This window comes from Dendrobates tinctorius, unplaced genomic scaffold, assembly GCF_039654945.1.
Source record: "Dendrobates tinctorius isolate UK_male_01 unplaced genomic scaffold, ASM3965494v1 ptg000186l, whole genome shotgun sequence".
NCBI lineage: Eukaryota > Metazoa > Chordata > Amphibia > Anura > Dendrobatidae > Dendrobates > Dendrobates tinctorius.
Window position 1 is genome coordinate 392819 of NW_027361853.1, and position 14900 is coordinate 407718.

General features: G+C 47.3%; 1 long non-coding RNA gene across 1 annotated transcript in view; it reads right to left on the reverse strand.

Annotated features, from left to right (window-relative positions):
- Positions 1–1974: 1974 nt before the first annotated feature.
- The window catches only part of LOC141055527 (uncharacterized), a 36092-nt gene continuing 23166 nt past the window's right edge, over positions 1975–14900 (reverse strand). Inside the window, exons 2-3 of the long non-coding RNA XR_012221483.1 lie at positions 3024–3082; positions 1975–2145 (exon numbers count right to left, since the gene is read on the reverse strand). This is a non-coding gene — a long non-coding RNA (uncharacterized lncRNA). The remainder of the gene's footprint in view (positions 2146–3023; positions 3083–14900) is intronic.

Consider the following 14900-nt stretch of genomic DNA (forward strand, 5'->3'; position numbering starts at 1 on the left):
ACCACGCAAGAGGCTGCGTGTGTGTGAGTGAATTTATGAGTGTGAGTGTGTGTGTGTGGTGAGAAAAGCGTATAGTGTGTGTGTGAATCATTCAGCTGATCCCGGTGACAGAGTGTTTGCGACAGTGTTCCGCTGGTGGTACCGCTCAAGAGGTTGCGTGAGTGTGTGAGTGAATTTATGAGTGTGAGTGTGTGTGTGTGGTGAGTACAGCGTATAGTGTGTATGTGTGTGAATCACTCAGCTGATCCCGGTGACAGAGTGTTTGCGACGGTGTTCCGCTGGTGGTACCGCTCAAGAGGCTGAGTGTGTGAGTGTGTGTGTGGTGTGTACTGCGTATAGAGTGTGTGTGTGGTGCGACGGTGTTCCGCTGGTGGTACCGCGCAATAGGTTGCTACCAGCAGCAGTTTCCAACACTTGGGTGTCCCAATATGGCAGTCGGTGAACATCTGGACAGAACAGGAAAGGAATAATAGATAATTCCTGGCCCACCTTTTCTCATAGGAATGCAACCAACTAAAAAAAACAGCGGCCCCAAAAAAGATAAAGGGTGTCTATAAAACAAGGCATAAGAAAAAAATAAAATCCACCAATGTGAAACATGCCCCCCAAAAATTAGACTATGTATCAAAGAATGCTTGAAAATTTTCCAAACTTTTTTGGATTTTTACATTTCTTTACTCTGTTTCACCACTACGGTCTCACATATTGCCAATAACAAATTATTTTCTTTTTACTGAGCAGCTTCATGGCTCACTCACAAATTGTAATATTAGTAATGCCCCAAATTAAAACTAAAACTTTCACTATACCCTCAGATGAATATCATGTGTGGTGTTATTTCACAAATAAAATTTCTCACTGTACCCTGTTAGTATCAAAACTGGAATACTACAGGAGGGAGTGTCTCACTCATCCTGGCGAGAGTGAGTATAAGTAATCCAGGAAAGCAGGATCGTATCAGTGATTTTATTTTTTGCATGGGTGTAAGCTTTTCATACTTTTCTGTTTTTGGAATAGATTTCTGGAGCAAAAAACAGGTTGGCAACTGGACCTGCCAATTCCTCTTCCTCCTATGTGGAATTTTCAAGTTGCCCTCTGTCACTTCACAAACTGAAAATTTTCACTATACCCCTAAATAAATAAACTAGACTATTAAAATTACCCTCCTAATTACACATTTTTATTTACATACTATAAAAGGTGGGACTAATGGGTTCAATAGGATCAGATAGCATTATAAAGGAGAAGGGAAAATGGGGTTAGCCCTATATCAGTCTCACCCACTTTCCCTACCTTGCTGAGAAGGTTGGCACCCTAAAATTATGATGTAGTCTCCTAGCTCCTTGTCGGCTCTTCCTCTCTGACCCTGTTATACCGTAAGTGTAAACACCCAAAAATTGCGTGATGAGGTGACAAAAATCGTGAAAATAACGATACCAATATAAATAAAAATATTTCACGTCGCAAAAAAAATGAATAGATGGTAAAAGCATCAGTGGAGCTACTTTTGGTCAGGAGCTAGGACGCCACATCGCAATTTTAGGGTGACAACCTCCGCAGCAAGGTAGGGAAAGTAGGTGAGACTGATATAGGGCTAGCACCACTTTACCTTCCCCTTTGTAATGCTATCTTATCCTATTGGACCCTTTAGCCCTGCCTTTATATAGTATTGAAATAAAAGTTTGTAAATAGGAGGGTTTTTTTTTTTATTGTTTTTTGACCCTTAAATAAATATCATAAGGTATGTCACTTCACTTTGCAAAAATGTATTTTTTTTACTCTTTGCCACCCCATGGAGTATTATTGGCTTTAAACCATTTGTGCTGTTAAAATGCTCACTGTAGCCCTCAATTAATTTCAAGGGGTGAAGTTTCCAAAATTGAGTCACTGTACTTTCTTATCACATATGGCAATTGAGAAAAAAATGTAATATATTCTTCCTTATTAAAAAGCAAAAATTGAAGAATTCAACACCCTATTCTGGGAGTTTTATTGAGTTGTAAGAATAGTGTACAGGAAAAACGTTTTGGTAATCTGACCTTCATCAGTTATGTCTGACGTCTGTCGCTGAGGTGGGGTCCTATCTATGCACCTACATTTATACAGGAGTGCAGTTCTTCCTTCCCATTATACTTTTTTTAATAGCTATTGGAAAAATGAAAAAAAAAATATGGGATAAAACAATATTTTAGTAGAAAAATTTTAATTTTGCATTTCCACGACATTCTGTGAAACACATGTGGGTTAAAAATACTCACTATGCAACTAGATTAATTCATAAAGGGTATAGTTTTCAGTATGGGAGAAACTACTGGGGGTTTTCTGCAAATGGCAGCATGTATTCTGTTCCAAATGTTGTGTCAAATGTACTTCAAAAGTCAAAATAACCTCTGTTTATTGGGTATTGCCACAGTCGGGAGAAAATAAATTGTTTATTTTCTACTTTACACCTGGTAAAAGTGAAAAATTTGGTGCTAAAACAACATTAGTGTTAAAAAAAAAAAAGTTTAACCTTTTTTCCACTCCAGTCTGCTGGTGAAGCACCTGATAGGTTAACAAACTTCCTATACCTAGCTTTGAACACTTTGAGGCTATGTGCACACGTATGCAGAAAATTTCTGCATGAAAACCGGACTGCTTCTCAGAAAACGGGCGTTTTTGCCGCAATTTTTTTCCGGAGCATCCCCAGACACAGAAAATAGCCAGAAATGCGGAATTTACCGCAAAATTAATAAGCGTGCTGCGTTTTTTTTCGCGGTAAAAAAATGCATTAATATGCACAAAAAGTGCAAAATGCATTAAAATGAATGGGAAGCTTCTTTTAGGCGTTTTTTTGAGTGGATTTTTTGGTAAATCAGTGGGAAAAACGCGAAAAAAACGCAACATGTGAACACAGCCTGAGGGTAGAGTTTTATGAACGGGGTAATTAATGGGTGTCACTTTCTAATATATGGCCCCTTCAACCTGAATTGGTCACATAAATAATAGGTTTTGGAAAATGAGAAAATAGGTGTTAGACCTACCGGTAATGATGTTCCCAGGAGTCCATCCTGACAGCGCCATGGAGGACGTCCTCCTCCTCCTTACAGGGACAGGAAAGCACACGATAGGTTAAAAGGCCCCGTCCCACCCCTTTCCCTCAGTGATTTAACAACTACCACAGCGTAAGACACAGAAAAAACACACTGTATGACAAACGTGCATAAATACTCTGTTGTAAAATATATGTAACAGTAAGTGCTAGTAAAGATGATAACAAAACCAGGGTATTTTGTTGATACTTTTTTTTGCAAAAAAATGTACGCTAAGTCACTCCACCACGTCACGGTATACCCTTCTCGGAGCAGTCCTATCTAATATATTTAAAACCTGAACATGTGAACAATACCTTCATGAGCAGGGTTCAGAAAGGTGCTGCCCGGTATGGGCTCGCTGGGCAAAATGGCCTTTTATGTGCAGGTCCCAAAAGAGAGAGATGGTTTACTGATTGCAAATTTTAGTAAGCTTTGAGATGAGGGATGGATGGGGACCTGATAGTATGCACCCTTCAGGTCCAGAGTACACATGACGGCATTCCTGTCTATAAGTTGAATTGCCGAATGTATTGATTCCATTCGAAACCTTTTGTATACCACCCAAGCATTTAGGGGTTTTAAGTTTATGATCGTTCTGGCCTCGCCAGATGGCTTTGTAATGGAGAATAGGGAAGAGTAATGACCTTTTCCCCTCTCCTGCTGCGGAACTGGCACTATGACCTGTGACCTGAGCAGGTCCTGTAGATCTGCCCACATGGTAGAGTCTTCCGGGACTACGGTGGGGGCGATGTATCTGTCGGGGGGGAGGGGAATAACATTCTATGCTGTACCCTTCTGTGATGGTTCTGAGGACCCACTGGTTCTGGGTTACCTGGCACCACCTTGCTGCGAATCGTCGCAGTCTTCCCCCGACACCTATGGCGTCATTGCCTTCTAGACCTGGAGGATGACGCGAAAAGAGGGGCTTTTCTTCTCCCTCCCTGGCTCTGAGTGTTTCTAAAGGAGCCCCTGTTGGATCTACCCTGGCTCCTAAAGTCGGTCTGTCTCCTGAAAAAGGACCCTCTACGAAAGGACTGGGGACGCTTGGGCTTTTCTTCTGGAAACCCCTTGTTTTTATCAGACACCTGCTCTAGGATGCTATCTAGAGCTGGCCCGAACATCCTTGAGCCTGAAAAGGGGATGGAGCAAAGTTTTGCCTTTGAAGCATTATCCCCAGACCAAGACTTCAGCCAAACCGCTCGCCTAGCTGCATTGGAAAGGGACCTGTTTCTGGCTGCGAATCTTACTGACTCGGAAAGGAAAGGAACGCAGTGGCTGATTTCATCAGAGGGAGGGAAGCTAGGATCTCAGATCTAGGGGTCTTGTTGAATAAATGCTCTTCCAACTGCCCCACCCATAGGAACATGGACCTGGCCACCGAGGTGGCTGCTATGTTAACCTTAGTAAGGGCAGCTGCCGTTTCCCATGTTCGCTTTAATAGAACATCCACCTTCCGGTCCATCGGTTCTCTGAGATTTGATGAGTCCTCGAAGGGGATGGCGGTCTTTTTGGTCACCTTAGCTACAGGAACATTGATTTTAGGAATTTCCTCCCACAATCGTGTTTCCTCTGGGTCACAGGGCAGTTGGCTCTTAAAGTCCTGAGACAGTACGAGTCAGCGTTCTGCCTCTTTCCATTCTTCTAGGACCATTGTCTTAATGGGGTACCCTTCTCCTGTACAATACAGAACAGGGATAGTCGGGTCAGTTGTCCTGGGCTGCGGGGAAGGCCGTGTGGGGGTTGGATTGCGCCAGGCGCACTTACCCCTCTGTCGGCTGGCGCCTCTGGGTCCATACCACCGAAGCAGCTGTTGCGTGCGGTGAGCTGCTGGCGTGCAGTGAGCCCGCTGACGTGTGCTGAGCCTGCTGGCATGCGCGGAGCTTGCTGGCGCGCTGATTTCAAGTCGGTCGCGAGATCGCGCCGGCAACTTCCGCTTCCTGCCCAGCTCTGAAGCCCCGCCCGCCGGGCGTCCTGCAATGGCGGCGCCCACCCGGCTTTCTGCGGGGACCCGGCTTCTAGCTGCCCCTGCAGCATGGCCCGGGTTCTCTGTCGCCGGCACCTGCACCGCCCGCTGCGTGCGGGGACCCGGCTTACCGCGGTCCGGTCTGGAGCCGAGAGCCTCCCACCGGGAGGAGCAGCTCCCTCCAGGAGCGACATCCTGCTCCTGGCTTTTGGGCAGAGGGACTCCCCACAGGGAAGTGTCGGCCCTGGGCATCCTGACAGGGGGAAGGATTGGACTGGCCGCCCGATCCCCCTGCGCCCTCCGGTAAGCTTCCTGCTCTTCCTCTCGTATGTCCCTCCATGCAGGGACAGGAAAGACACTGAGGGAAAGGGGTGGGATGGGGCCTTTTAACCTCTCGTGTGCTTTCCTGTCCCTGTAAGGAGGAGGAGGACGTCCTCCATGGTGCTGTCAGGTTGACGTCCTGGAAAAATAAGTTGCTAAACTTACAAGTCTTCTATCAGACTATAAGAAATAAATGTATGCTCCAGAAGCAAGAATGGAGCGGCAGTATGCATGATTCATTGCTCCATTCACATGAGGTTCTTCAGAACCCCAGTTCTCGGAAACATCGGGGGTTCAAGTGATTAGAAAATTTTCTCTTAAAGGGAATCTGTCACCAGTATTGACATCAGGGGCTTATCTACAGTATTCTGTAATGCTGTAGATAAGCCCCCAATGTAACCTGAAAGAGCTGGACCGGACCACGACACTCATCAGACTGGACCGCCCCCGGTGAGTATAATATAACTTTTTTCTTATCTTTCAGGTTACATCGGGGGCTTATCTACAGCATTACAGAATGCTGCAGATAAGCCCCTGATGTCAATGCAAGCAGCTCATACTCCAAAAAAAGGGGGACAGATTCCCTTTAATTAACTTACAATCTTGAGAATACCCCGTTAAGGCTGTGTTCACACACAGCGTTTTTTTTTGTGTGTTTTTCCTGCGGATTTACCAAAAAATCCGCTCAAAAAATGCTTAAAAGAAGCTTCCCATTCATTTTAATGCATTTTGCACTTTTTGTGCATATTGATGCGTTTTTTTACCGCAAAAAAAACGCTTTGCGGTAAAAAACGCAGCATGCTCATTAATTGTGTGGTAAATTCCGCATTTCTGGCTATTTTCTATGTGTCTGGGGACACGTAGAAAAAAAAATGCGCGTTTTCTGGGAAGGAGTCCTGTTTTTATGCAGAAACTAGCTGAAGAGCCCGGTGCTGGCCGGGCAAAGTAACTAACTGGTTAGTTATAACAAATTATAATTATCCGCCATCCCATAGTCCCGTGCCCATATACCCCTCATACATATCCACCATCCCATAGGCCCGTGCCCATATACCCATCATACATATCCTCCATCCCATAGTCGAGTGCCCATATACCCATCACACATCCTCCATCCCATAGTCCCGTGCCATATACCCATCATAATATCGTCCATCCCATAGTCCCATGCCCATATACCCCTCATACATATCCACCATCCCATAGGCCCGTGCCCATATACCTATCATACATATCCTCCATCCCATAGTCGAGTGCCCATATACCCATCACACATCCTCCATCCCATAGTCCCGTGCCCATATACCCATCATAATATCGTCCATCCCATAGTCCCGTGCCCATAAACCCATCACACATCCTCCATCTCATAGTCCCATGCCCATATACCCATCATACATATTCTCCATCCCATAGTCCCGTGCCCATATACCCGTCATACATATCCTCCATCCCATAGTCCCGTGCCCATATACCCATCATACATATCCTCCATCCCATAGTCCAGTGCCCATATACCCATCGTACATATCCTCCATCCCATAGTCCCGTGCCCATATACCCATCGTACATATCCTCCATCCCATAGTCCAGTGCCCATATACCCATCGTACATATCCTCCACCCCATAGTCCCGTGCCCATATACCCATCGTACATATCCTCCATCCCATAGTCCCGTGCCCATATACCCGTCATACATATCCTCCATCCCATAGTCCCGTGCCCATATACCCATCATACATATCCTCCATCCCATAGTCCAGTGCCCATATACCCATCGTACATATCCTCCATCCCATAGTCCCGTGCCCATATACCCATCGTACATATCCTCCATCCCATAGTCCCGTGCCCATATACCCATCATACATATCCTCCATCCCATAGTCCAGTGCCCATATACCCATCGTACATATCCTCCATCCCATAGTCCCGTGCCCATATACCCATCGTACATATCCTCCATCCCATAGTCCCGTGCCCATATACCCGTCATACATATCCTCCATCCCATAGTCCAGTGCCCATATACCCATCATACATATCCTCCATCCCATAGTCCCGTGCCCATATACCCATAATACATATCCTCCATCCCATAGTCCAGTGCCCATATACCATCATACATATCCTCCATCCCATAGTCAACCATTATGACATAATAAGTGGCGGGGCTTGCAACCTAGACGACATCAGTGTCGCCATGGCAACCATTATGACATAATGAGGGGCGGGGCTTGACACACAGTTTTTCCCCCATTATGTAGCTAGGGGCAAAATTGTTTGGTGAATTGGAACGTGCAGGGTTAAAATTTCGCCTCACAACATAGCTTAGGACGCTCTCGGGGTCCAGACGTGTGACTGTGCCAAATTTTGTGGCTGTAGCTGCGACGGTGCGGATGCCAGTCCCGGACATACATTGAGCTTTATATATTAGATTTTCTGCATACGTGTGCACATAGCCTAAAAGGGAACCTGTCAGGCACTGACTGACCGAGAAATACGCCCCGGCTGTCAGTCCATACCGAGGTCTGATTACAGCTGCCACTCTCAAGTGTTGTGAGCGGTGCCAGCAATAGCTATGGCCACACCTCTGTGACTGAAAACCGGTGACTCCAGGGAGTTAATTTCCTCCCGGTAGCTGCACTTTCAGTACAGCGCTGAGCACCACCCCATTAACCTGGAGATTAATCCTATATCTGCAGGGTAATATCACGCGATTTGGCTAGAACTGGCCATTGCTACCAGGGGTTAGGGAGTTAGGCTATGTGCACACGATGCATTTTTCCTGCGGCTCCGCAGCGGATTTTACCGCGCAGAAACGCTGCAGATCCGCAAAGTGATTTACAGTAGCATGTAAATCAATGAAAAAAAAACCCGCTGTGCAGACGCTGCGTTTTTTTCCGTGCGGTACAAAAAAATGCAGCATGTCACTTCTTTTGTGCGGTTTTCCACCTGCTCCATTCTCCAAATCCACAGGGGGAAAACCGCACAAAAACAGAAAGAAATCCGCAGGAAAAATGCAGGTTATTTGACCTCCGGATTTCTTCAAATCTGCGCGGAAAAATCCGCAGGACAAAAAAGTACGTGTGCACTTAGCCTTATTTCTCCATATAAAGTGGCCTAACAGGGAGTGTGCCTGAGGCTGTTGTGAGGACCGAGTAATTACGAGGGAGCTCGGTATGTTGTGGAAAAACTGCAGATTTTCACATAGGCTATGTGCACACGTAGTTTTTTGGGTGTGCGGATTTTGTAGAGAAAACCGCAGGTAAATCTGCAGTTTTACACCTCATAAGGGTATGTGCACACGTAGTGAAATCTGCTGCGCTTCTGCAAACAATTGACATGCTGCGGATTGTAAACAGCAGCAAAACAGCGCGGAGAAAAAAAACGCAGCATGTGCAGTGTGCTTTTTAATTTCCATAGGAAATAAAGGTACTGTACAACGCAGCAGAATCCGCACCGTGTGCACACAGCCTTAGGATTCTCCCAACTGCAATATATAATGTGAACATTATAAAAATTCACTGGGAGACTTGCTGTGGAATTTACAATGAAATCCCTGGGAGAGATTACGCCTCAGGTGGGCAGATTATCACATTTTTTCTTTTAATTTGAACAAATCTTGGTCTCCTCAAAACTATCCACTTTCAGGGAATCCTAAGGACAGTGGCAAGAGACATCAGCGGGTGCCATCTTGCCCACAGCCGTTGGAGCGGAGGTAAGGCTGGTTTCACATTAGCGGTTTTTTGTTCAGCGCATCCATGCGCACCTATGTTTAACATGGCGTGCGCATGGTCTTGCGTTTACCATTACAATCAATGGAAAATGAAATCCGCAGTGCACACGGTGCAGAATTTTCCATGCGGATTTGCTGTGGTTTCAAATCCGCAGCACGTCACTTCTTTGTGCGGATTCCGCTGCGGGATTTACACAATTCCGCAGCATGTGCACTTAGGCTGTGTGCACACGCTGCGGATTAGGTGCGGATTCATCCGCGCGGTTTTACCTGCGGATTGCTCTGCGGTTTTTCATCTCCTCAAATGGAGGAGATGGCAAACCGCAGGAGAATCCGCAGAAAGAATTGACATGTCAATTCTTTCTGTGGATTGAAAACCGCGGAAAATTCCGCACCATCTGCACTGCGGTTTTTGATTCCCATAGGGAATTATGGTACTGTACACCAACAGGCACTCCCGGTTATTCCTGCGTCACTGAGATCCCAGTGACTTATCAGCAGGCCATTTTCAGCTCCTTCCTTCAACATGTAACTTTGCTGACAAGAGCGGCTTTAGTCTGTGCCACCCACTCCCACCACCCGTCACGTATTGTAATGGGCTTGCCATTGCCAATACCAAAACTGCCGTGACTGACAGACAGAACCGCACTTTTATGGTAGATGCTAGAGAATACAGGCTGCTTGCAGGTTATGACTTCACTTCCGGGGCGTATTCATCTACTGTTAGGGGCGTGTCCTTAGGGGCGTGTCCTTTATTCAGCACGCCAGGGAAGCAGCCAGAAGCGCGCCAGGGAAGCAGCCGCAGCCACGCACCAACCCAGGCACCGGAGACCCACACTCAACCCAGGCACCGGAGACCCACACTCCATGGACCCTAGGCACCGGAGACCCAGGCCTCATAGATACAGAGACACGTTAGTAGGCTGCAGGCATGCAGTTGTGTGATGATGATGATGATGATGATGTGAGGCTGCACGCTAGAGGGTTTTGGAGGCTGCACGGTGGAGGCTCGGATGATGATTATGATGGGAGGCTGCACGGTGGAGGCTCGGATGATGATTATGATGGGAGGCTGCACAGTGGAGGCTGGGATGATGATGATCATGATGGGAGGCTGCACAGTGGAGGCCGGGATGATGATGATGGGAGGCTGCACAGTGGAGGCTGGGATGATTTTGATGGAAGGCTGCACAGTGGAGGCTGGGATGATTTTGATGGGAGGCTGCACAGTGGAGGCTGGGATGATTTTGATGGGAGGCTGCACAGTGGAGGCTGGGATGATTTTGATGGGAGGCTGCACAGTGGAGGCTGGGATGATTTTGATGGGAGGCTGCACAGCGGAGGCTGGGATGATGATGGGAGGCTGCACAGCGGAGGCAGGGATGATGATGATCATGATGGGAGGCTGCACAGTGGAGGCCGGGATGATGATGATGATCATGATGGGAGGCTGCACAGTGGAGGCCGGGATGATTTTGATGGGAGGCTGCACAGTGGAGGCTGGGATGATTTTGATGGGAGGCTGCACAGTGGAGGCTGGGATGATTTTGATGGGAGGCTGCACAGTGGAGGCTGGGATGATCATGGGAGGCTGCACAGTGGAGGCTATGATGATGATGGGAGGCTGCACAGTGGAGGCCATAATGATGATGGGAGGCTGCACAGTTGGGGCTGGGATGATGATGGGAGGCTGCACAGTGGAGGCTGGGATGATGATGATGGGAGGCTGCACAGTGGAGGCTGGGATGATGATGGGAGGCTGCACAGTGGAGGCTGGGATGATGATGATGGGAGGCTGCACAGTGGAGGCTGGGATGATGATGATGATGGGAGGCTGCACGGTGGAGGCTCGGAGGATGATGGGAGGCTGCACAGTGGAGGCTGGGATGATGATGATCATGATGGGAGGCTGCACAGTGGAGGCCGGGATGATGATGATGGGAGGCTGCACAGTGGAGGCTGGGATGATTTTGATGGGAGGCTGCACAGTGGAGGCTGGGGTGATGATGGGAGGCTGCACGGTGGAGGCTGGGATGATGATGATGGGAGGCTGGCTGCCAGGAGGATGGATGGGGGGAGTGGAAGGAGGCTGCCGGGATGTCAGTTTTTGTGTTTACTGCATGCAATTGGCTACATGTAAGGCCGGCTTCACACCATGGTTTTTAGGATCCGGGGCTGTCTGATGTGAATCGGACAGCCCTGAATCCGATTTGGCCCCTATTGTATCCCTATGAGGCTGGATGGCAGCTACTTGCTATCTGTTTTGCTGTGTGTCCGGCTGGATCTGGGGGATATGGTTTTTTGCCCCGGGCAAAAATTGATCAAAACCGGATCTCGTGCGATCCAGCACCCAATAACATGGGAGTCTATGGGTACCGCATCGTTCCAGAACTTTCAAAAAATCGGGCCGGTTCCTGGGTGCTGAACGAGCGGCGGCTTTGAAAGTCAAGCCACGCTTGTTCAACACCTGGACAGAGCAGCTGATAGAGCCGCCGGCTGAAATTTCAGCATTTGGACAGCGGCAGGAGCGCGCACTAATGATTCCAGCAGAAAACCGTATCGGACGGGTTGTTTCTCCGGGCCTGTCGGGTTCTGTCCGTTGCATCCTGCAAAACACAGGAGGGCGCCACCGCTTCCTAAGTGCATGCACAAACCCAACGCACTTAGAGTGCCGCCATCTTTGCATACCCAAGTGTTCAAAGACTGCAGCAATGTCAGTAAGGCTACTGTATGTGCTGACAGGAGTGCATTTGCTAGTCATTTTTCCAGCGTATACATTGCTTTCGTGCGTGCACACTTATGGGGTCACTATCTGGAGGGTAGGGAGGCAGCATATACCGGGAAGAGCACAGAAGCGGCCAGAAACAGCACACAGGAAGGGGGCAAAGACATCTCAAGAGAGGCCACGGGGGGACACGAGAAAAAGCATAACATAAGACCTCACGCAAGGAAAGTGCATGGAGCAAATGGCTGCCGGCCACAGCGTCCCCATCACTGCCCTCCCAGTGCTGTAGCATTGGGCACCCACTGTGTGTGTGTGTACATATATGTGTGTGCACTGTAATCATACAAATTCCTAAAATGCTGTATTTCTTTTTTTTTTTCTAGACAATACAATGGCACAAATAGATTCAAAATCTGAGTCACTATTTATAGATGTCCACTGTTCCATCCGCTGATATGGTATAGTATCCTCAGTCCTCTAATTATAGATAAACAGTAACAACACATTTTAAAGTTATAACTTCAAGTGTGAATATATGATACTATAAGACGCACCTAGGTTTTATAATAGGAATATTGTTGTTGTCAAGTCAAAACTGTGGTTGTGATGCTCTGTTTTGGGGGTGGTCTGCTGACACTTTGGGGGGGTAATGTCCACTTATTGTGCACTAATATGCCCCATCCTAGTGTCTAAATGTTTACAAATGCTTGTATTGTGTTTTCCTGTTCTCAGTAGAATACATAGTGAATTCACATAACACTGCATGAACCAGTCTACAATCAAGATCTGTAAATGTATATGTAAAGTGCTATTAATTGCATGGAGGGTGTAAACATGATACAAGGGAGCAGATTTTTAGGGCAAAATAGCGTAAGATATCAGTAAGGTGGGGTTATACAAAGCGCTAAAGCAATTCTCTCTTTAGTGCATGCTGAAAGCTGGGGTACTGTAAATCAGTCAATGTGTACTGGGTAGTGAAGGACATACAATTAGCACAGCTACAGACACGTGTGTCGGTGATAGAGATGGGAAGGAAATGTAGGGCGGTGAAGAACTTTTGTGAAGACAGGTAAGTGATAACTGACATGTAGCACAGCGCAGATCTGTTAACATGACGGGTAGGTTATCTATAGAGATTAGAAGGAGATGTAAGGGCACTGTCTCAGTAAACGACGTACCAGCGATTCCGACCACGATATGACCTGGTCAGGATCGCTGGTGCGTCGCTACATGGTCGTTGGTGAGCTGTCAATCAGGCAGATCTCACCAGTGACCAGCCACTCTTGGAAATGATGCTGCGCTTGGTAACCAAGGTAAATATCGGGTAACTAAGCAAAATGCTTTGATTGGTTACCCGATATTTACCCTAGTTACCAGCGCACAACGCTTAGCGCTGGCTCCCTGCACTCATAGCCAGGGTACACATCGGGTTACCAAGCAAAGCGCTTCGCTTATTTACCCGATGTGTACCTTGGTTACCATCGTCCGCAGCTTCCAGACGCCAGCTCCATGCTCCCTGCACATTCAGATCGTTGCTCTCTCGCTGTCAAACACAGCGATGTGTGCTTCACAGTGGGAGAGCAATGAGCAAAAAATGAACCAGAGCTGGGTGTAACCATCAGCAATTTCACAGCAGGGGCCAGTACGCTGCTCAGTGTCACACACAGCGAGATCGCTAATGAGGTGACTGCTGCGTCACAAAAAACGTGACTCAGCAGCGATCTCGCTATGTGAAAAGTACCCCTAAAGTGATGCAGAACTGTGGAGCGGACGGGTAGGTAATAGACAGAGATAAGGAGATGTAAGGCGGTGCAGAACTGTGTAGAGTACGGGTAGGTTATATACAGAAATGAGATGTAGGCTGGTGCAGATCTGTGGAGATGATAGTTAGGTGATACACAGAGAGAAGGAGATTTAGGGTGATGCAGAACTGTGGAAAGGACATGTAAGTAATGAGATGAGATGTAGGTGGTGCAGAACTGTGGAGAGGACGGGTAGGTGATACATGATGGATGAGTTGTAGGTGGTGCACAAGTGTGGATAGAGTGGGTGATTCTAGGGAGGAGTTGAATATATTTGTTTTGTTAAAGGGAACCTGTCAGGTCGCTCTACCCTATCACTACCTGTCCCTGCACCTTCCTATGTAATCCCTAACTATCCCTGTCCTAAAGGAGCCCAATAATGAGTGAGAAAAATAACTTGTATAGTTACGTGTAGTATCCAGTTGGAGACTAAATAGGTGGGCTCTAGGCTCCATTGTTCCCTCCTCGCGCTGTCTCCACATGTCCCGCTGGGCGTCGTCATTCCCCTTTGGCTGTGCCACGTCCTTTTTGAACTGGCCACCTCTTCGGATCACATGATAACCGGGCCGAACTGTCATGTCCGGTCTGGTGCATTGTGGAGCTGATCACGTGGTACAGGCTGTGCTCCAGCGCATGCACAGTGCGCATATTGAAGCCGGCCCATACCACGTGATCAGCCCCACAATGCACCGGACCAGACATGACGGTCCAGCCCGGTTATCACATGATCCGAAGAGGCGGGCAGTTCAAAAAGGAGGTGGCACAGCCCAAGGTGAATGTTGACGCCCAGTGGGGCATGTGGAGACAGCGCAAGGAGGGGAGAATGGAGCCCAGAGTCCGCCTACCCAGTCTTCAACTGGATACTACATGTAACTCTAAGTTTATTTTTCTCCCTCATTATAGGGCCCCTTTAGCTGAGATAGTGATTTGTTAGAGGGGTAGCATGACCTGACACGTTCCCTTTAAAAAAGCATTTAATAGTGTCACTTATTCATTTTTTTTTCCTCACACTTTGTATAAAATATAGGCATATGGTATACTTTGCATGTGTTTTATTTTAATGTATTTTAGTTTCAATCTATAATAAAATACTTATTCCTCTTCTAAAAAATTTTTTAGGCATTGTCGACCGAACCCAGCGCCCAGCTACAAACGTTTGATTACTTACAGGATGCTCTGCAAGCGATTAAAGAATTCGAGGAGTGTACAACCTCAAATTGTTGTTGAGAAAAACAAAGATTTTGGCAATGAAGGTAATGTTTAGGTATAGGGTG